General features: G+C 36.2%; 1 long non-coding RNA gene across 1 annotated transcript; it reads right to left on the bottom strand.

The window, feature by feature from the left end:
• Window positions 1-18,154: 18,154 nt before the first annotated feature.
• On the bottom strand, window positions 18,155-22,838 carry LOC109145470. Its single transcript, XR_002046854.3, has 3 exons — window positions 22,420-22,838; window positions 22,213-22,325; window positions 18,155-21,646 (listed from the first exon to the last, which is right to left on the bottom strand). It is a non-coding gene; the product is annotated as an uncharacterized LOC109145470 (long non-coding RNA).
• Window positions 22,839-23,167: the final 329 nt, after the last annotated feature.

Below are 23,167 nucleotides of genomic sequence, written 5' to 3'. Positions count from 1 at the left end.
GATATGTTTGGCTGAATACCTAAAATTTGCTTCTTGGTGTAACAGTAGGCAATTCATTTCACTTCATGTAAGTCTCAAATAGACTATGGATCAAAGTGTATGACAGTTTATCCAATCTTGCTTTGTAAGAAAAAATAATTCCTATTTTCAGTCTTTCATCCAAGTCTTTGTGTGTATGTGTGTGAGTGGAGGTATCCCTTTGTTTGTTTTTCATAAATAAACTTCTGAAATTTCAGTTCAGTAGACAAGACTCTCTCTGGCAACCTGTATACCACAAGATATGATGGTATGCCACAGGTTATGTCTACAGATTAAATTAAACAGGTTTTGAAATATTTTATATATTTTCTTGCAGTGGTTTAGGAAGGTCTTGGACTCCAAAAGCCAATAGTGCGATAGCAATATCCTTTAAATTGTGATGATTTCACTATGAAACCTCCACTGGTGCCACAGTTATCATCTTGCAGTGATTTGAATCCTGCAGCATCTGTAGTTCTTTATCTCTGGAGAAAAAGTGAAAGAGGAAGAAGGAGCTAATCCAAGAGACTTTTTATCCCTATCCTTCTCTAAGACTTTATCTACAGACAGACCAGTGACTTATTTCTATGTTCTTTTATTTTGTATGACAGAGAGAAAGCATAAACTTGAATGGGTAAGTGGGAATCACTTAAATTTAAAGATCTGAAAAATTAGATATATAATTTTATTTTAATATTTGAAATAGAAGTGTATCAAAATCCAAATTCATATGTCCTTGAGGGCATATTTTATGACAAAATGTATTGCCCTCTAAGAATTCACTTTTCATTGAGTAAAGATGAACCAAGACTCAAGATCTTAAATAATAAAGACAAATTTCAACTTAATATGGTAAGAAAAATTAATCTCCCCAATAACTTCTCTTCTGACTGGCATTGATTTTCTGCCCTCTAACACATGGCTGATAGAGCCTTCAGCTCTCTACTTGTACCATTTTCCTATGGATCCATTATCTTTAAAGTTATCATTTTACTAGAATGGAAGAGGCTGTGAGAATCAGAGGAATCTGCAAGATGCATGCAGATTGAATCACCAAGCCAGTTATGAGCAGTGGCCTCAGGATTACTGGATAGTCACTCCAGAAGAAAATCTGCTCATGTGTGTTATTAATAGACTACGTGTATGGAAATGCAACATAATAATTCAGCTTTTGAAAACATGAAGTTAGTTAAATTATACTTCCTTATCAAAATGAACAAACAATTACCCCCAAACAAACAAGAAAAAAATAACCCAAACTCCAAACAGGTTATGAACTTTCTTGAAGAAGGGAAAAATTTCCAATGAAAAATCCTTCTGTCTGTAGTAAGACCTGAGAGCTCACAATACATGCAGTACAACTCATTTCATATTCAGGAAGGAAAACCTAGAAATAAAAATCATTATAATAATATATTGCTATGTATGCTTTTGAGCTCCAGACAAGTTTCATCAGTCCTTTATTTGTATTTTCAGAAAAGACCATGAATAATCAAAAATACAAGCACATCTTGAGGAGAAACAAAAACTGAAGGTCCTAGGAGATATGCTGAAAATTACAGTCTTCTGAAAATACAGCTCAGATTTCAGTATAACCAAAATAGGACTGAGAGTTGTTCTCACTGGATAACAGTACAGTCAGGACAAGATGCAGCTGAGTAACTTTTGAAGATGGGCTGTCTCAGGGTATTAAAAGTGATGAATAGTGATTAGTTTCAAGTGTCAGTGCCATTTTCTAATTTTACTGGGTTAAGACTGTATTTTCTGATTTCTTTTTGACCTTATTTCAAAGGTTACAAACAATAAGTGAATTTTGTATTCTATTACGCAGGTGAATGTATTTTTTTCTCTTTTAAAACTCATCTAATTTTTAAAGTGAACTCATGGGTAACTGATAACCCATTTTGCATCCATTGAGTCTCTTCCAGTCAGGGGTAGCACAGCGGCAGTTTGCATATTGCAGGTTCCCTCAGGGCAAGCTTTTCTACGCATGTGAATCAGCCACCTTTCCTGTACACCTTTTATTAATATTGTTGCTGTCACAGTTCATTTCTAATTTCATTGCTGCTTCCAGTAAATTGTTATTACTTCAACATATAATCTTCACCTTTTGAGCCTCCAATTCTCCTCTCCATCCCACTGAAAGAATGCACATGCTTTGGAGTGTTTCTGTAGGAACACTAAATTGCGGAACACCATTCCTAAACCATGACATCCGAGTACCTGAAAATCAAGAAAACTAGCTGAGCTGTATTTCCTATTTCCTAAAAGTTTTGTTTCAGGCTGTTGATGATATTTATCCTAGATATAAAAGAGAAGTTCTTCCCAGTGAACATATTCTAACAAACATCTGGTCTTTGAGAGACATCCTGTGATATCTAGAAATATCAATAGTTTAGGAGAATCATCACATATATTAGGAACATTTAAAAAAGGAGTTCAATTTAAAGTTAGCTGAAGGATCAGAAGGTTGATAAAGACAGAAGTCCAGATTGTGTATTAAAAAAGGAGAAAGGATATTAGAAAAAAGAGAGTTGAAACCAAGACAAAGTAATACTTAACGAAAGAACAAAAATAAATTTAATAAAGTTAAAACATATAAAACAAACACTAGGACAGTAAATGTAAGCCAACCAGATAAAAAGAGGAAGAAACTGTAGAATATGAATATTTAAAAATACTATACAAAACCAGTTTATTGCAAGTAGATTTACAAAAATAGCCTCCTGTTTCCTGGGACCTGAAGAATACATCAGTCCCTGAGGAATGTTTTGGTTTTCACTTTTGCCAACATTTCCCAAAGTAGAGGAAAATGGAAGCAAGAAATGGCTTTTTCATGCCACTCATGTTTAGGTTTAGAAAAAAGTTTTCATTCTTCATAGAATAAAATTGTATCTGACAAACACTGGATTATTTTACTAGACAACATTAAGATGTAAAAAATTGTAGATTAAGTTTTCCAAAAATCCCAAATCTTTGGTAGTCAGAGAAGAGTCTTTGATGTAGGTACTTCAGGCAGTAGTCCTAAACAAAGGGCTGATATTTCTCCTGTAATTTACAAGCAACATCAGTTTTGGCCAGAAATTACATCACTCTTAGAACTGCAAAATCACAGAATAATTTAGGTTAGAAAAAATTTTGGAGGTACTCAGCCCTCTCTCTGCTCAAAATATATCTAATTAAATCAAGATACTCTGGCCTGTGGTATTTGAATCTTGAACACCTCTAAGGACAGACATCCTGCAATCTCTCTGAGTAACCTGTTCCAATATTTAAGCCTCCTTATGGTGGTTTTTCTTTCTTAAATATCTTATCAGTATTTCCCATGTTCCAGCTACCACTACAGTATTATACGAGGAGGAGTCCCAGAAGCTGGCTCCATCTCAGAATTAATCACTGTATTATATAATCACTTAATCACTGTAAAATAGCAACATTTAAGGGTGAAGAATCTATTGTTTTTGCTTTCTCTTTCTTTTTTGTTTGTTTGTTTGTTGAAACAAAATAATTTAACATGACTGATGAAGTGTTAAATTTTGACAAATGGATATTTCCTAGGGGAAAAATATTTGATTCAAAAGATTATGACTGAATCTAATCAGCATTCAGTGTGTCCTGTTTTGATTAGCACTGGAATAAGAAACAACAAGCTGCTTTTCTGCCTGGTGTTTGCTGTTGCTCCTTGGCTTTAGCATGTAACTCTCTCTTCTTTTACCTCAACTTCTTCAAAAGAGCTTCAAAGCTCTTCTTTTACCACAACTTGCTTGACGAGTAGCACTGAAACAATTAAACCAACTAAGGTGTTAGCTGAGTAAAGAATTCAATGCTACTTCCCTTGCATTAAGTGATATGCTAACAGATACCAAAGATGTCAGACATGCAACTTTGCAGAACAAAGCTGCAATTGATTTCCTTTTGTTAGCACATAGACATGAGTGTAAAAATTTTGAAATAATGTGTTGTGTAAATTTATCTGGTCATTCAAAATCCATTCATAAGAGTATTCAACAACTTAAACAAGCTGTGTCAAATATTAGAGTTGATGATAGAAGTTAGATAACCTTCTTGATAGATGGAATTTAACAGCATAAGTAAAAGAGCTTTTAAAAATAGGTTTCTACATATTAGTTATCATAGTTGTGTTAATAATAGTACCTTGTTTGCTTCAATGTATTCAGCAAATGATTAAGAAAGCTATTAAGAGAGTGTACATAGTTCAAACAGGAGGGGGAGATGTTGGAGTGAAAGTTTCTCTGGACTCAGGCCCAGAGGGAAGCCAAAGCACAGGGGTTGAATTAAAACCTTTGGATAAGCTGAGATACATGGTCACACCAAAGTGAAATAGAAATATAGATTTTTAACTTTTAGTAGAAATATATCCTGAGTGCCTTAAACATTGAAAAGCTGCGGCAGAGACCTTAAACACAGTTCTTAGTGCAGCAGTGTTACCTTTTCACAGAATTCTTTACTTTAGACAAAATATAGATAGAATTATACTGTTCACATTTTTTAGATGGAGTGTTCACATAAACAATAAGAGCTGATAGAAACTGTACACGCAAATCTGTGTAATACCTATGTAATACTTGTGTAAGACTTATGACTGTTAGAATTAGATCAGGATAGGTTAAGAAAAGAAAAACTAGAATCATGTGTTAATCTTATTGGTCAATTAACAAATATAATCCACACTTCTGTAAGAAAAGAATTAGAATATAGAAGAAACTAAAATTAGAAGCAGAAGCTGTTTTCTGCCTGCTGGTTGCTGTTGCTGCTTGGCTTTATCATGTAACTCCCTTCAAACTCTGCCTTCAAGAAAGCTGTGAGACTATGAAATAAAGAACTTAGCAGAACAGCAGCCTCCTCTGCTCTTCTACCCTGGTCCAAGAAGGAAAGGTATCCCATCAAAGCTCAACAGTTTTCTGCACAGAGGACAGGGTTGGATAAAGCAGGAAGACCCTCTTGTTGAGTCATGAGGTTCAGAAAGGACTTCCTTGTGTTCTTAACTCCATCTCAGAGAGGAGTTTAGATGCACCAGGGTCCAATCCTAATCCTACAGTTGGTCAGTGGTTTACTTCTAAATGGTTATATGTGCACAATCAATCGTTATATCACTCAGCTAATATTTCAAAGTTTAGCACACTATTAATCATTACCAAGGATCTGTTGCAGCAAGGAACATCTCAGCCTCAAGGAGTAACCTTCAAAGATGTCCTTACTCAAGGGAAGATTCTGGCATGCAGCCCACTGCCGTGCAGGAGAGCTCAAGGGCTCTGGCCTGTCTGCTATTTATGGAGTAGGATGATGGATTTGTAGTCATATTCGCATACTAGCAAGACATCTGGGTCACCATTCCTGACAGCCCTTGGCTACCCTGTTGCCATCTGTCCCCCAAAGTTCAGAGTGAACTGGATGGAGCCATCACAACCCCCACTGGTGGTTCTGGCTTAAGCAGGGAGGGAGAGGTGGGGACATGAGGGGTCAGTGTCAGCCAGCATCTACCCTGCAGCACACAGCAAGACTCTGGTTCAGCACAGGTCCCGCATGGTGGCAACAGAGTTTTAATAATGGGACTCCATGGACAGGCAAGGCAATGCCTGTGTGTGAGCAGAGGTTCAACACTCTTCTGGCATAGCTCTGGAGGGACCTGATGAGCCCATTGAGGACCTGAACTGGAGCCTTTGGTAAGGCTGATCAGGCCTGTTAAGTCTTATTAATGCACTCACAGCCCTAACATCAGCTTAAAAATGCTAATGCATCATGGTGGCAAGTTTGATATTTGTTTGAAACTACTTCAATTATGATGGACTTTGAAGGCAGAAGACCCAGGAACTAGCTGAGAAAGTCAAAAGAATCATTAGTCTCCACCAGCCAAGCAAAAAATGGTTATGAATCCCCTTATTACATAGCAAAAAAATGTTAAAAGAGATCTGACTATTTCCATGCTTAATAAATTTGATAAACCTATAGAAAGTGATTTTAGGTTGATAAACAATTGCAATTGTACCCTATGATCTCCATAGAAGAAAGTATCCAGGAAATTCTAAATAAAATATAAGGTAAATGTATCATTTAATCTTTCTCCTCTCTGCCTGGTTTTAAGACTAAACTCCAAGGTCCTAGATAAGCACAATTTATTTTTTATAGAAAAAAGGTAATGTGCTCTTAAAATATTTCTTAAAATTAAGAGGATTGAGTATATGATCAGTTTTAACCGATCAAGGGAGATTTAAAAGTCAGTAACTGAGAGTTAAATGTTAAAGTAGGGGTTTTTTTAGCCAGATGTGTACTTTTCCTTATCTATAATTTTCATAATTGTAACCATAATCTCAACTTTTTGCCCTTAAGCCTTCTGAAAAAGTTTTTTGAACAAAATAAAATTTTCTTCAGTATGAAGCTAATATGTTTGACAATATTTAAACAAAATAAAGTCAGGTGACTCCTTTGGAGAAAAAAATGTCTGTTTGCAGACTTGTACTGTGAACTGCTTCAACAAGAATTCAATAAGTCTTTTCTACAAAGAGTGCATAAAAAAATGTCCTCTGACCTATTATTTGTGGGGAAGGTTAGTTAGACCAGGGAGATTATGAGGAGGGGTTTTTTTTCAGAGAAAAGGTATCTTTGTTGTATGGACTACATTTATTGACAGTATCACAAACAAGACTGAGACGAGGAAGTAACTGACTTTAGAAAAAGTTAATTTACTGGTACTGACATGGACTGTTAAAGCTATTTAAATCAGTTGAGCATGAAGTCAAAATTGGAACATGTTCAAAAAAAAACAGAGAAAGGAAAGAATGACAAGGAAACGGAAGTATTTCCTTTTGGGAAAATAAAGTGGTGTCTGACAGGGGGTAAGTTAGTAGTGACAACCTGTCAAACTGACCAAAAACGATGTGGATGCTGTTTGATTCCAAAGTAGATGGCCTTAATAAGATATATAAGTTTGCTGAGTTGAGCACACAGAGAAATACAGTAGCAGATCTCATCTATTATCCTCTAGGTTTATCTGTCTCCTGGTACTATGACATACAACAGCTTCTTAGAATTTTCTGTGTTACTGTATAAAATATTTATAGTTTTTAAATATTTAGGAAAGGGATATAATTCAAAAGCAAGAATTAATCATCAGTAATAATGGGAACTAGTAGATGATAACTGTCATGGTAAAACTACAATTCTAAAGAGCTTTAAAATTTCCAGAAGGAACTTCTGAAGAAGAGAGTACAGTCTGTACCTAAAGAAAAGGGCATTGAGACATGGACATATTAAAATCAGGATTCGTTTCAACCAAAGCCTGACTTTGTCAATTATGACTATCCAAATGGTGAGTTTTGTCCTCATGTTTTAGTTATCTGAAGAAGAGAATTAACTTTGGAGATACAGGTACCTTACCAATGACTAAGCAGATACCAAGGATAAGGTACATAACGTTAAATGAAATAAATCTGATACTCTGTGTTTCTCCCTATTTACACTGGGAATCAGTGGAGTGACTGAAAGGGGGCAGCTACCTCCCATATGTGTTTTGACACAGAATACATCATGGAGTATGCTTTTTATTTGCAGTAATATCTGTGCATTGAAGTCTTGATTGCTTCATAGAATGAGATCATTCTTGAACTGTCACAAACCTGAAATTATGTATATGAAATGACATTACTTTCTGACAATTCAGACTGTCTGCCTGTAAGTCAATGAAGAAGTTTTCACAGACATCAGATTAGCAAGTTACTGGATGATCCCATATGTTTTAAATAGGGTAGATAGACCTGGACGGGATGTATGCAGTTGTGGCTGGGTATATCAAGTATTGAAAGATAACAAAAGTTTTAGACTCAAACTAAATCTTTTTATAAGCTCCATAAATTGTGGTTTGTTGTTGCTATTATTATTTATTTTGCTTTCCTCTATACTTTTTAATCTGTCCAAGAGAACTAGTGCTAAAATAAGATAAGAAAAGCTATTTTCGCTGCTTCTTAAACCAGCTGGCACCAGAAGAAAAGTGTTCTCTCAAGTTTTCAAGACTCAATTTTTGTGGACCTCAGGGATTTAGAAGCTCAGATAGCTCGGCTTAGTCACAGAATCACAGAATATTCTGAGTTGGAAGGGGCCCAAAAGGATCACTGAGTCCAGCTCTTAAGTGAATGGCTCATGCAGGGATCAAAACCACAACCTTGACATTATGAACACTATGTATGCATGTAAATTTAAATCAAAGTCCTTTTAAAGTCCACCTTTTAAAATTTTGCCTATTGCAAACTCCTATTTATATTTGTAAATCCATTTTCTATGTAAAAACAAGCAAGTGTTGCTTTTCTTTTGTCTTAAAGTTTTGTCAAAAGTCAAAAATATTACAAGTTTTCAAAAAAAGAATCAATATATATAGCAACTAGAAGCCACATAACTTTAATAATAAAGTGAAAACTTTAATAACAAGTTTTTCATGTCCAGCTTAGAGACAGAGAAAAAAAATTTGCTTATATGCAAAAGTAAGGACAAACTAAGGAGTGAAATATGATAAAAGAGCACAGAGTGATCTTTCTCAACACAAATGCAGTTTACAAACGAAACCTTAACATAGCTGTTATTGTCTTGTATTTTATATTAGAATACATAGAAAACATAGTTCATAAACCCTGGATTGATTTTTTAAAAAGCAGTTTAGAAATTGCTTGAACGTCTGTAGAAGTTAATGTCAGGAAATTCATTATCATACTGTTCTTTAAAACATTAAAATTACTAAAAAATGGGTCATTCCAGCAGTTCTTTTTAAAGGTAGTTATACAATGATTAAACTTGTAAAAAGACAGTCAGAAAGCCAGGAACTACAATCTGACTAAATTCTCAGTCCAAGTATCTTCTTGTAGATAATGAGACATGATGGTCTGCGATGGCCAGGTTAAACCTTCTGGTCGTATCTGACAGTTACCTGTAGAAAGAAAGCAATTAAAGACACTAGCAGTTGGACAGATTAAGCTAGATCTTAAAAAAAAAAAATTCATATTATTCTTGAAAATGAGAATAGAGGTAGACCCTTTTTTTTAGACTTTGTTTTGACATCTAGAAATCTTGAGATCCAAAGCTGTTGTTCATCTCTTATCTTGGAACATAAACATGAGCTCATGGCATAAGAGCAGTTCAGAAGGTGAATAATATATAAAAATGTTGTTTTGCTTTGTTTTTAAATCATAGATCCATGTATTTTGATACAGAAGTGTTATTAAATATAAGTTGTAATTTTAGTAACTTACCATTTCATTCTCACTTCTATTCCTCTTTAAAATACTCAGTGATAAACATTCACTCAAAAAATACTTAAACATTAATAATTGGGTGCAATTGTATTTGGTTGCTTTTTTTATGAGAATTCCACGTTAGTTAAAGAAATGCTGAAGAAACCTTTGGTTTCTCATAATAAGTGACGAGCCTGAAATCCTTCAGAAGTAATGTCTCTCTTTCATCCATAAATCTGTAGTAAACACATCCATCACTTAGTCCATAGATATCATAGCTCTTGAGACCTTCTTCTGTTCAACAATTTTATTTTAGGCTCAGTTTAAAAACTATGACAGAACATCAGTTCTTTTAATATTTGCAGTGCTTATAGTATTTATATTGATCTTAAGGTTTCTGAAAGTGCATGAAACCTCTGTAATTTTTTTCATAGCAGTTTTTGTCATGAGTTGTATGTAGCTACCATAAACTTCAAACCAGTTTGTTAGGAAAGTAATCAACCTTTAGGAATATATTCCACAATACAGTGTGTATAAATAATTATTCTTGAGTCTTACGGAGAAATATTGTGTTGGTTTAGTGAGTCTAAAAAGCTTATGGATTGATTCGCATCATTGCCTTTAAATGTTTTATTGAGATACCTAGGTTGCTCTTGGCTTCCTAGTTAGTAAAAATGGATAGGTACTCTGGGAGATGATGAAGCACAGATAAAATCTAAATCTCTTTACAAATGAATTTATCTATCTCCATTGCTATCTCATAGCTTGATATTCTTCTTTCTAATGGCACAGGTATTTGTGGGGTCTTCTTATAAACTGGATGGTTTTAGGTACCAATATGGAATAGAAAGATATTTATTGGTTAGTAAAATAAACAGCTATTTGGATGTTTTTTGAATGACTGAGAAATTAATTAAGTATTTGTGGGTCTCAGAATATTAGATAAAGCCAGAAGATAAAGAACACTTTTTCAAGATTAATTACAAAGAAACAAGGACTATTCAATGACCAAGAAAATTTAACATTAATTTTCATTTAAAAAGACTACTATGAATTATTGGAAACGGCAAAGTTTTCTACATTTGCATGAAAAAATATGTCATCTTTCCAAAGACTTCTTAAAGCCAAAAATTTACCTTGAAAATCTACTAAGGTGTAACACAGTGTGATTATTCAGATTAAAAGTCAAAGTCTAGATGTCTGAGTTCTCATTTATGATTTTTCTTTACTCTGTTTTTTCATTCCTTTTTAAGCATCTGGCTGCCATCCTGACATGAAACACATGAAACTCACAGCTGCTGGGTGGCTATACCCAGGGGTCTGGACACAGAAACTCAGCCTGGTGTCTCTCGTGTAGAGTCACAACACCCTATGCCTTTTCCTGTGACGCATTTCCTCTACTCATTTCTAGACATCCAGCACGTGCATTCATACTGTCACAGGCACCGTCGACACACAAAGATAACATTTTACCAGCTCTACACGTATGTGCGTAAGTATTAGAAGGGAGGTTGGCTGTGATTTTTTTGTCTGATTGATCAACCCAGCTTATGGCCTGACTGTAACTTGCACCGGGCTCTGTCCAAGGTCTTGGGAAAGTTCATGGTGACTCTGAAAGTGAGCACAGTGCGTGTTTTTCATTTCACCATATATCTTCAAGGTAATGTCATAGGCAGCAGTAGGGATTGATTGGGTATGATTGGAATCTGCCATCAGACTGCCCTTTTCGATTTCCTTGCAACTCTGGTTATCTCATTCCTTGCCCTTCTACTACATGTGGATTCTCAATACATCTGAAATATGAGGCACATTTCTCTCCAGAGTGGCTATTCCAGTCTGCACAACTTGCATAGCATATGAAATCTTCATTGCCTCGCCATGCTGCCTATAACTTGTGGTATCAATTCTGTTATGTCAGAGCACAGAAGCAAGTGGCACAGCTCAAGACATAGGGCAAAGCACTCCATAGCATTTTTTTGAGTCCAGGGAACTGATAAAAATAGGATTAGCTGAACTGTCTCAATGGATTCACTAACATGGTTCTATATATTCCACTGATTTCCTGCCAAAGGATTGCACCCTGATAAATGAGAAAGGAACAGTGATAGAACCCTTGCTAAAGTGGCAGAGAGATGGGGCATGTGGATGGTAAGAAGATCATTATATTGAGGGTAACTCAAAAAAAGGTAAGAACAACTGCTCTAAAAAATCTGCAAATAACTTTCTGTTGGACACTGGCTCACACAGCACTGCGATGATATTGAGACACCACTATTGAATTTAGCCTTTCATTTCTCATCTCTCTGGACTGTGAATTTTTAGTAATATTGGGAATAAAATTATTGATGCTTGACATTTAATACCTCTGATTCTTTTCCGCAGCAGCAATTGTTCAAAGAACCTAAAAAAATATTCCCTTTTCTCAAATTAACTTTGTGAGGATAAATTTATTAATATATATAAAAGCTCAGAATGTACAGAGTTGGGAGCCATAATAATAGCTTAGGAGAATCAGCGTTTGTTTTATTCTCTGCTTTGATAGTGTAGTTGTAAAATCTATTGCTCTAATTCTAAGGTTGCTCACATGCTCATAAATCAGTCTACTTTCACAGCCATGTAGTTACTGGCGCAATTGAAGATTGGAATTAGGTGTTACCAGCTAAATAGTCATCTACTATAAACAGTTGTGGATCAATTCCACACGTCAGACATAGTTGAAACATTACAGACCATAAGAAACAAAAATGTGTCCTTCATCACCTTTTCTTTTAAACCACAGACAGTAAACATTCCCACTGATACCCTCCCCTTTCCCATCCTTAATCTTGGTTTTATGGTATGGTGCACAGTTTATGTTATGAGCAGAAGTTGTGCCACCATATGCTTTTTCTGTCCATGTTAACATCATGGTTACATACCATGGTTGCATTGATTTCAGATTAATTTAGCATCACAGCATAACATGACAAATCTGAGGTCAATCTGATTGCACATACTTTCAATAGCCAATAAAGTGTAGAGTAATAATTATTAATATTTACTATGTATGTGGTGACTGCAAGGACTGACAGTAGCTTTGATGGAATCTTAACATGAAACAAAGATATCGACTTAACATGAAACAAAGATTATTGCTGTCTGTAATCTCACTTTAGAATAGTACCTCTCTATTGATCATTTTCTTGTTGCTTAATGGAAGACTCAACATTTAGACATGAAAAGTATACTCAACTGATTTAAAATAAATATGTTATAATTTAAACTTGAATTTTCTTTTTTTTATGAGAATTTTCTTTTTTTACAACAACATGGGCGGTCACTTGTAAAACATATAGTTTCAACTGACTATGATCTTCATAGATATTGCATTCTCTGACACTATTTTTTTTTTCTGGTTAGACCATGTCTGTAAAGAGCACTTTGGTGGTATTTTAGAAAACAAAAAAATAAATAAATCAGTAAACTAGCAACAACTTGCCATTGAGAAATAATAATAGAATCAGAATGGTAGCAGTATTTCTGCCCAATTGCAATAGGTACTTCATGCTCCAGTCTCTATCTGTGGGAAAAATATGTGTGGTTTTAGTTTGTGTTTTGTTCCTTTAGTTCTTTGACAATATACCATGAGTAAGATATTTCAGTACGCTACACAGTGCATACTGTGTATATATAGTGTTAAATTCATTAAGGTGGAATGCCTTAAGCACAAGAAACTTTGAGTGTTCAGAATACTAAGGAAGATAAAATTCATTATATTCACAATATTTTTTTAAAATTATTATTTTCCTTTCGATGTCTGCCTGGACAACGTGAAATATCGACTTAATGAGCTTCAAGATTGTCCTTCCAGTAAAATTTTTCTTGACACTTCTTAGCACTTCAACGCATGAAAAAATGTGCCTCCCTTTTCCCTATCCCATGCCTTTACTTCTTTCTCCACTACATGCCACTGGAACTTGGAGTAATATATTTGAGTTCTTTCACACAAGGAAGGACATTGAGTTCACATCTCTGTGTAAACTGAAAATGAAAAGAGTGTGTAGTAATCACCGGACAACTTTACTAAAATAAAGGTCATCTTTTATATATATTTTGAAAAAGTAGACTTTTTCAAGTCTCTGAAAGAAACAATGAAATTGATAATGGTTCAGGTTTGTGCACCTTCAAATTTCAATGTTTTCTCTAAGCCTTGTTGCATATCCAATATGAGATTTTTTGGTCCCTATCTTTATCCAACCTTTCTGTATGGGCCAGTGTGTTACGACTTCTTTCATGTTGTAGTTTCAATATGCTGATTCATCCTGTATCTTGTTGTGTTACTTAATTCCTTCTGGTTTTACAGATCCCAGACACCCAAGAACTGTTCTAGGTTTCACATTGCATGTCATAACAACCTTGTCACATTTCGTTGTTCAAAACATTTGTAATGTGGTTTACTCTCTTTAGTCAATTTTTTAAAATGCTTAACCTTCAAATAATTTTCAGTCCTTCAATACAGAATGACCTATGTTAATAAATCACTTGCTTTATTATTTGAATGTTGCCTGTCCTAGACCTTCTGTATTTCTGGGCATCAGTATTTTAAGTCATGAAATTATAAAAAAAGGTTCTATCCTCCATAGATGAAATTTGAAATTTGTTGTGCATTGCCATTTTAGTCTTTCTGTAACTGCTAACCTGGAAATACAATCAGTTCCACTGACTGGAGGGACAGCATAGATGACAATTTTGTGTGCAGACAACTAGGTACATAGATATCTGGACTTGAACTTGAATCCTACATCAATCACAAAATATAAATTATTCCCTCATGCAGTTCTGTTTCTCATAGCCAGTATTTTTGGGAATTATTCTGAAACAAAACAATCAATAGAACCAGAGAATGAAAGTAAGCTAACTTCAAAATTGAAACTAAAGAAATCCTGAAATTAGTACCTACCCAGGATAAATTAGGCATCATTCTTTCCACACTGGCATCTTATTTGGGAATAGCAATTTTGGAAGACCGTATGTCCAGTAACGGAAAATTCCTAGAAAAATAAGCCATCTTTGTCGGAATAATCCATCATTCCTACAAGAGGTTATGTCCAAGGCAGCACACATTTTCACCAGTTAACAAAAGCAATAGGCAGATTAAAAAAAAATGCTGATCTCTGGTCCCTATTGAAAGAATCATCTTTCACAGGGATATTTTCAGTGAATAACAAGCCAGAATAAACAGGTAGAAAAAGACTAAGACATTTAATATATGACAATATCATTAGAGAGATTACCTGATGTAATTAAAATATAAAGGAAGACAAAAAAATACTTTAGGAAGTGAGAAAGTACAAAAATCATGGGCTGAAAATAATAAATACCTGAAAGAGGGAGTACTTGTGTGGGGAAGGTTTGTATATAAACTGTCAGTTTCTACAAAGTTTGTTCAATTATACTTTCGAAAGATAAATCATGAAAAAAAAATGGATTCAGCTATATTAACAGAAATGTGCAAAGTCAACCCTCTGGTACTTGATAGTCTTTACTTGACTCATCTGCCCACAGAAAAACAAAAAGAAGATGAAAACCACACTACAAAATCTTCTTAGATGAGGTAGATGGGTCATTTAGAAAATGTCTCATCCCAGAAATTTTAGACTTTATTATTAAATCTAGAACTGAGAGAAGCATGTTGTTCAAACAAGAAAAGCAGTGATTGTTTAACGATGTTTTGAATTCATAAAGGGCAAAAAAGCCTTTTAAAGTGGATTTGAAGAACAGGATAGAATGAGTGCATTTGGGAAAGACAGACAGTCATAAGACATCTGTGGCTGTTCCATGTCTTTTTCTCACTGTTGGTTCCATTCACAAAGGAGTGAGCCTTCAGGCATCCAAATGCTTTGCAGTAATTATTCCCCAAAGTTTGGTATTTATGAAAAATGCAATTTACTCTAGGGGATGCTTCAGTAGCTTCACTACAAAGGCAAGTCACAACAGTACATTCAAACACTGCTATAATTATCAGCCTATCACCAATTCTTGTTTTTCACAGACAAGTCTTTTCTTAAAAAAGGCTCAAGGCTGATATTTAACATCAGGACCAAACTGGGAAATTATCCCCTCATTGAAGAAAGCTGATCTCATTTGAAAATTCAAGAATAAGCTCAGAGCTGCCTCTTTGAAGCTGAACACTAGATCCAGCCCACACTATCTTTTAATGTTACCACTGCAATATACCAACTCTGATAAATGCCCAATAGTTAAGAGGCAAAGTACTTGTGTAGCTGCTTCAGAAAATACCACAGAAAATGGGTTTCATGGTTCATAATGCCTAGACAGTAGGCAGCCTTCTCATGGAAAGCCTAAAGCCTGCTCAAGAAGTGCATATGCTGCTGTTGTTACAAAGTGATGGAGGGAAGGAGACAGACACATGACTGCAAGCAGCAAATGTGTTAGCTTTGGCAAGGGTCTGCATGACTTTTGGTGGGTATTATTCCTTGATTTGCATGGAGGAGCTCCGTGGAGATAACTCAATATCACTCAGATCTATAGGGAGTCAGCACCGTAACACTGTAGTTACACCACAGAATCACAAACATTTTGTTTGAGTTTTTACTTACAGAAACAAATTTTTATCTGAAGATTCACATAAGAAATTTGCCAAACTATTCCTGCTTATAAACTGTAAGTCTTCTTTTACTCAAGAGAATAAAGCAAGTTGATAAAATTTGCTTCTTGTATGATGTAATTAACATTGAGCTAGTGCTCACTGTATGTGACTATGTAGATTTTTTCCTTTCCTTTCTTTTGTAACACCAGGGAAATAAAATATTGATTTGAGGGGAGGGGTAGCTATTAAGCATTGCAATTACTTCACACAGTAATTCAGTTTAACAGATGAAAGAAGTTTAGTCCCACATGCCAGAATCTAAAACCTTAGGAGTAAAGGAAAAATGTTCTTCAGTAGGAATATTTTGTTAATTTAAAGTTAGTTCACAGAGATCTAGTTATGCACTCCTTGTCTTTGTCTTGTGTGGTTTACACCTTTGAGTTCAATGTCCTAGAACTATAAAGATCAAATATAACTGGTAGGCTTTAGATAAAAAAATCATCTTTTGATGAAGATTCTGTCAGATTATCTAAATTGTAATTGAGACGACTGAGAAGGGAGGGAGTGAAGAGGATGGAGCCAGCCTCTTCTCGGTGGTGCCAGGAAATAGGACAAGAGGCCATAGGCAAAAGCCGTGGCCACTGAAGGCCACCCCTCCCTGAATAAGCTTCCTGACTGGAACTTTAGACTGTTAAGCTGCCTAAGGGAACTTGAGATAAGATTAAGGTGTCACTGTTGTCCAATTGTTTCAGGTCTAGGGAGAAGCAAACAAGGCTGAGACAGAAGAATGTATCCACAAGAAAACCAAACCCAGCAGCTGTCCTGAAAGTCAGCTCTGGTGGGGTTTGGGGTGGGGAAGGCCACAGCCCACAGACTTATCTGCTGCAGCCAGTTTTGAACACACTGAGTGGGGAAGAGGAGAGTTTTGGGGGTGTGGTGTAACCTCTGGTCAGAGGGAGTGATCATCTATCCTCCCTCACACAAACTGGCTCAGTTGCAAGCCCACAACCCCAGGAAGGCTTCATCCACAGGACGTTCACATGAGGGGCAGCTATGGAAGTTTCATCAACCATCAAAGAGCCCCAAAGCATTCCCCAGACTCATAGCTGGGGCCTTCCAGCAGAGCACTGCACATGATGCAAAGTGATGCAACAGATCCAGAGTCTTCTGCAAGAGATGGTGTCAAACTACCTCTCCCTGAGGAGTTTGAGCATTCCCAGCTGGCCCAAACATATAATAATCCATTGAACTCTATGTTTTGGGGGACCATCACCACTAAGAAGATCAGGGGGAGAGGATCAATGGGATGCCATTGGGATCCACAGAGTGGTAATATTTTCTACTTAATCTGTCTTGCTGTCACTCTCTTTCTCTCCCACCCTTCCATTTTCTATTTCTTTCTATCTCTCTACCTCACTGTTACTGTTAAATAAAATCCATGCTGTTGACTTTGGAATATGGTCTTGTTTGCATCTTAATTCGGGCAGACCCATCTCTCTTATAATTTTCACAACCAGATGATAACATCTCAGCACACACATCAGAACAGAGGCAATAACAACACAAAAAATGAAGGTTCAAAAGGTATTAAGCTCCAAATCAGTTTAAATTGAGCATGACACATAGAGAATAAACTTGGCTAACAGTATGACACCTAGTTTTAGAGACAGGGTTTTTGAGTTTCCAGTCCATTTCTAAGGCATTAATACATACTTCACTCATAGATATATATCTAGGCCTAAAATATAAGCAAATAAAAATCTCTTTTTTCCTTGAATAGAAAGTCTTACAGAAATGTGATTTTTTTAGAGATTCCAGAGTCTGCATCATCTTTGCTTTTAACCTGCTTTCCCTCCTGACTGCTGTTAGAGATGCAAAAGAGTGTTCTGCAGTGTCAATAAGGTGAGTTAGGACAGACTGTGGACTTACTCTTTTGGCTGTAAATCTGGTTGTTTTTTTTCTTTAGACTTCATTCAAACTCCCTGAGGGCTATTTTCTAGGCAGCCATTCACAGAATTACAAACAGCCAGTATGCATTAATTTTAATGAACTTACTACTTTTACACACACCTTTTAAACCTCTTGTTTGCAATCACCTGTTAGAAGCTGTTATGAATGGATGATGTAGGTTTAAATCAGTCCCTCCCTTTTGCCCAGCCCTCTGGCAGCAGGCAGTTGCATTACTGAGGTGGCCAGCACCCCAAGACCCAGTCTCATTCACAAGTTCTTTAATAAAGGCTGATTCAGTCTATTATAGAATGAATTATTTATTTAATAGACACAAAACTAACAGACATAAGACCTAAAACAGACTATTACTACACAGGGATAAGACAAAAAGGGGATACTAGTACACATGTGGAGTTGAGGATACCATTAAATTTACAGCTAGCTAAGAAATAGTATAACTTAGGATTCAATGTTTCTTACCACCAATTCTTGAAGGGGCAGACATTGAATTTCTTTCTCTCATTTTCAGAAAAGTAACTGCAAAATTGGCATTCAGACTTCAATAAGATACCATCTCACACATTCCCAAGGAGTGTGTAAGAGACTTCTGCCTCTGTGATAAACTGTAATACTTTTGTAGTGTAAAAACAGGCCTTTTGGTCACGTATGTTTTTTAATCTCTTCCCACACCTGTTAAACTGGCAGACTTTTTGGCACCCTGAGATGCTACCCACTGGGCCTTGCCTGCCTGGGTTATCTCTCCTATCTGCACTGGCTGCCTATAGTGGGGAGAGGGGAGATATGCCCTGCCACAGAAGGTCAAAAGGAAAACAGTTGTATGGCTTTTCTCCTGCTAAACCGACAAAAAAACTCCTAAGCATGCAGAACTTATACAACTGTACTGCCATAAGTTCTACTATTTATATAGAGTAACACAAGTAAAATCTGCCAAAGTACAGCCCTAAAATGTTTTTTTCTAATTTGTTGGTTTTATTTGACAAAAGACTCCTCAGTTACTGTACTGAAACTGGAAATGGTGGAGGGAATTTTCTTCATAGCAGCAGCATGCTGTCTCTTTAATTTGTGATTAAACCAGTGTTGATAATACACCAGCGCTTTGGCTCTGGCTAACAACGCAACACCATATTGAGATTTTCTTTTTTCCCACTCTGACCCTGCAATGAGTAGGTTGGAGTGCACGTGAAGCTGGGAGGAGACACAGACAGGACAGGTGACCCAACTAGCCAAAGGGATATTATATACCACATCATGTCACGTTCAGCAATAAAAACTGGAGGAAAGGAGGAGGAATGAGGGATATCCAGAGTGATGCTGTTTGTCTTCCCAAGTAGTTATCGTGTGTGCTGAGGCCCTGCTTTACAGGAGATGGCTGAAAAATGATCATGGGTGGTAAGTACTGAATGAGTTCCTGATTTTACTTTGCTTGTGCATGCAGTTTTGCTTCACATTTTCAACTGTCTTTATCTTGACCTATGATTTTTTTCATTTTCACTCTTCTGATTCTTCTGCTCTTCTTTTTGCTCTTCATTCTTGGTCTTCTGACCCATCCTGCTAGAGGGGAGTGACAGAGTGACTAGGTCAGCTTAGTTGCTAGCTGGAGTCACACGGCCAAAGTTACCTTGTACAATCTGCATAATTTTTATTAGCCGCAGAAGACAGGTGTTGAAGCACACTGTTTCAGTGATATACCTCTGTCTGACGACAAGTATAGTGATCAGAACATACTGTCCTTTCATTGTATCAAGACCTTATACAAACATTTTCCTAGCTCTGACCTGGCTTTTATTTCAAAAATACTGTATTACAGCAGCTCATTAAGTTTTATAAATAAGTAGACATGTAACCAAAAGACATATTAAGTCATATGATCAATATTGCTTACCATGTAAATTAGTAGTTAACAAATTTAGTGCTGTCTTCTTCAAAAATTCATTTAATATTTTGCAAGAAAAACCCCATTCTGTAGTTGTGGTATTAACAAGTGATAGCCCGCTGAACACATGTTTTGTAGGTGTCTGAAAACTCCAAATGCTTCAGTCATAAATTTTGGGTTTAAATGAGCGTTGCCCTCAGACTGTCTCCAACAGTCTGATATCATACTTACACATGATACTTACAACAGTAGTAGATTTAGATGTGGGCAAGAAATTATTTTCTGTTCTTAAAAAGATTAGCTGTTACTAATTTAGTAGTTTGAAGGTGTCAAAACAGCACATTTCAACAGTCTGATATTTTGTCTTTCAAAATAGATGAAGTTGGTCTTTTCCTTTCCACCCTTTTGTTTCTTGCCTCCAAACTCATTGTTAATTTTATTCTCAACAAAACAAAGTTGTTTCAAAAATATGTGAAGTGTTCTATGCAACATTCCTCTTGGCCCATTCTTCAACTTCAGCGCTGAGTACTTAGCAACTCTCAAAATTAATACAATATGTGCACTTACAAACCTACCATATGGTTGGTCCCTTTATCTGAGGCTCATTCATCCAAAGCTGTCCTTTGGATGTAGGTACTAACTTTTTATCCACTCAATTAACTGAGAGTTTATGTATTTCCTTCTGCATCTATAATTATCTGAATAGCAGTATGATCTAGCATTTTAGACCAGTGTCACAAGAGCCTTAGAAACTTACAAAATGAGTTGTTTTGTTTTGATGTTATGAACCTAATTATAGGCAAGATCATTGTCCTGAAGCCACTGCTGTATTTTGTATCAGTGCCATACAAAATGTTCTGCTTATTCCCAAAATGACAAAGCAAACAGATGTCTCACAGGGTCAAATAATTTCAGTTCTCTACAGCTTCTGTGAACTCCAAACATGCAAAACATGTCCCTCCTATGTCAATTTATAAATGAAATATCAGGTTTTTTTGTTCTTTCTACAAGGGATGTTTGATAAGGCATTTTAAAATAGTAAGGCACTGGACCCATGGTAGATGATAAAGATGATGATGGCAGCTAGCTCTAGACATCATGTTATATGTCCATATTTGAGATAGGCACTTGTGGCTTCTTTTATTCAGTGTAGAGAATTAGGCAAACTGAAGAGCAATTCTCATCAGGAAGAAAGATCACAACCTGAAAGCTGTTGTTTTTCTCAGTTGACCACACAAGGAATTGGGCTGAGTAGCTCAGATGCATACATTATTAACATCTACATCTGGTCAGACGTAACTCAGATTCAGTAAATTTTGCATCATCTGAGAAGTAGAAATCCATACTGTAGCTAAATCATGCCAGAGGTGCAAAAGTTTCCCAGCTGATCTAAGCAGGCCAGTACAAATCCTGCACAGATTGCTGCCCAAGTATAGAGCCACGTGAGTGCAATGGCATCTATCCTTGGCTCAGAAGATTTTAACTGCTTCCACGCTGTGCTGAGCCCTTGCCAGTGACCAAGAGCTGTTCCATCTGTCTTCACACCATGCACTCTCTCATATCTGGAGGGCTTATTGGTTTAGATGCTGGACACACCTTCGGACCTGAAGTGGCTCCTTGCAATTGGACAGCATAGTATCTTTCATAAAGCAAAAAAGACTGTTCATGAGGCTGATCCTGACCGAGTTAGCTCAGTGTGGAAACCATAGCACTAATTCTGTTTTCAAAACTCTGTGAGGCTCCAATTAGCATTGGTAACAGACGGCTGCCTGTATTGTGATGACATGAGTGGAAGGAATAATCTCACGCTGAACTCAGTACTGTTGGGACTCCACTGCATCTGGCACGTGTGCTGGTTCAGGTGTCTTCATTCCAGTGCAGGCTATGATGTAAACTCACTCAGTGGCTATATAGATGCTAGTAATTCACAAAGCAGCATGGCAAACGGCTCTCCAAAATCTAGGTGAAAAGCATATAAAATACAATATTTAATTCTCCCTTGAATTTCATGTGCTATGAGTTACATTTCTTGTTTGCAGATTGCATAAAATTATTTTTATAGGTTAGTTAATCAAAGCAGATTATATGTATCTGCATATCATCAGGTTTTTACCAGTCTCTATGCTTGATATAATTTAAACTGTCCCTTTAATATATCTTTCTGCTTTTTTCTCACTTTACAGCTGATATGCTTGGAATGGTTAAAAGATGTGGATTTTTGCATTCATCTATCTTTCATTTTATTTTAGATTTTCTCAGTCAAAAAAAAAAAGACATGTTTTATTTATCACAAAAAAATAGCAAATACTCCTAGGAGTGATAAAGTGTTAATTAATTCTTATCATTAATTATAATAATTTATAAATTGTAATAATTTTAGTAAGTTATCCTCTCAAGAAATTGTGATAAAATACTACTCAAAATTCAGAAAGACAATCCCAAAAATTTCTGTGGATAGGTCAAGGTTTTTCTGATTTTTTTTTTATTTCCCTTTCTTGTTAATTTGTTTGTAAGTTGAATTATACCTGAAAGGTGTCTCAGTTGAGACAAATTAGGAGAAGATGTCCTGAGATGAGTGTATCCTCTAAATGGAAGGCAGATTTCGGCAGCCCCTCCCCCACAGGTTTGAAAGGAATTTCTTGGAGGAAAGCGAAAAAACACTGTTTATTTAACAAGCAAGGTGCACGCAGGCACAAGAGGGAAAAAAAATGAATAATGCTAAATAAGAAAACCTCTCACTGTGGAGAAAACCTGGAAGGTTCAAAATCCTTTCTGTAGATGTGGCTCTGCTCTCTCTGGAGCTGAGGTGCAGCGTGGGCCCTTCCAGGCCATGGTGTAGGGCCTCCCAGTGATGGCGTTCCGGACCAGAGCAAGACTGAACAGTTCCTGGAGAAGAAGAAGAAGCTGCAGTCCCAAGAAAACTTCCTGCCTCAGCTAATGAATGAGAAGCTCCCTAAAAAGCAAAAGAATGCAACTCTCTTTGCTGTTGCAGAGCCGAGAGCTGGGAAGAGAGCGAGCAAGTTATCTGTGTTTTTGAACACAGCAATGAAGGAACTCCACCGCCTTCCACTCTCTCTCGGATCTGGCTTAAAGCTGCGGGACCCATTTCTGGGCAATAAGCAGACGATAGGGAAATACAGTGTTATCATAAAATCACTCCAAGACAAGAGGTTACATGAAAACATAAACAAGACTCAGATTTATTCTTCTTATTTAAGATCCTATGAAAGATACTACATTTAAAGTACTATCAAAGCAGAAACAAAAATAAATAAAACCAATGGGTCCTTCCAAAGAAGAAAAACAAATAAAGGAATTCTTTTCAGATTGCCTGAATATGGTCTTAGAATAGGAAAGCAAGCTAGGAAAGTTATTACATGTTATGCCAGCCTAAACTCAACACTTATTTATCTAACTTCTAACATAATATCAGAAACATCTAAAGAATATATTAAATTATACAGGAAAAAGAATGATTAC

Source organism: Corvus cornix, chromosome 1 (assembly GCF_000738735.6).
Source record: "Corvus cornix cornix isolate S_Up_H32 chromosome 1, ASM73873v5, whole genome shotgun sequence".
Lineage (NCBI taxonomy): Eukaryota > Metazoa > Chordata > Aves > Passeriformes > Corvidae > Corvus > Corvus cornix.
This window is presented reverse-complemented; position numbering and strand designations above follow the sequence as displayed.